Below are 872 nucleotides of genomic sequence, written 5' to 3'. Positions count from 1 at the left end.
TCGGTAATCCTCGGCAAACTTCGCCACGGCTCATTCGGTTCTTGTTGAGTCCTCGGTAATCCTCGGCAAACTTCGACAGTTGGTTGAACCAGCTGATTCGGTTCTTTTTGAGTCGGACATGCTACTTCGGCTGTGCGTCCTGCATCATCAACCCGGAACTAAAGTTAGATTCAGTTCGATTTGTGAACCGTCTCAACCGGTTACTTCCTGAGAACCGGCTCGAAAGAACGATTCGTTCAAGAACCTAACATCACTAACACACACTCACTGCGTATTGTTTGCTACTGCTACTTACCTAGTGTTTCTTTGTATTCTAGTTTAGTCCGTTCCTGTATTTTAACCCACTGCCTGTGTTTGGATTACTCTTTTGTTTTGCCCTCCTGTTTCTGTTCGCTGGTGATTGACGCTTGCCTGTGTTTGACTACGCTGATACAATAAAGCTGCATTTGGATCCGACCCTGCGTTCACGCCTCCCACGTTACACCTGCAATGCGAATTGTACCAGGGGAACCGTGCCAAAAAATTTGTATTTTACCCTTGAAATGCGATTGGGCTAGTTTTGAGTTGTTGCAAAAACCTGGCAACCCTGATTGGAACAATTCTGAAGCAGAGAAATACAGTGTGTGTTATGAAAGAATGGTGGAAAGCACTTTGAAATATCCATCCATGTTCCAGTTAATGACGAAAACATTTTTTATTAACATGCATGAACATATAATGTTTGAAACATTCGTAATATCGATGCTGGGGTTATTCGTGGTCTGCCGAAAGTTAATATTTGTACACTTTTAAGTTTCCTTTTGATATTCAGTGGTTGAAGGCTGCGAATAATGTCATCTTACTGGACCTAATTTTTGCAAATGCTTATTACA

Source organism: Sinocyclocheilus grahami, unplaced genomic scaffold (assembly GCF_001515645.1).
Source record: "Sinocyclocheilus grahami isolate Dianchi unplaced genomic scaffold, SAMN03320097.WGS_v1.1 scaffold1137.1, whole genome shotgun sequence".
Taxonomy (NCBI): Eukaryota; Metazoa; Chordata; class Actinopteri; order Cypriniformes; family Cyprinidae; genus Sinocyclocheilus; species Sinocyclocheilus grahami.
Note: the sequence above shows the minus strand (reverse complement) of the source record.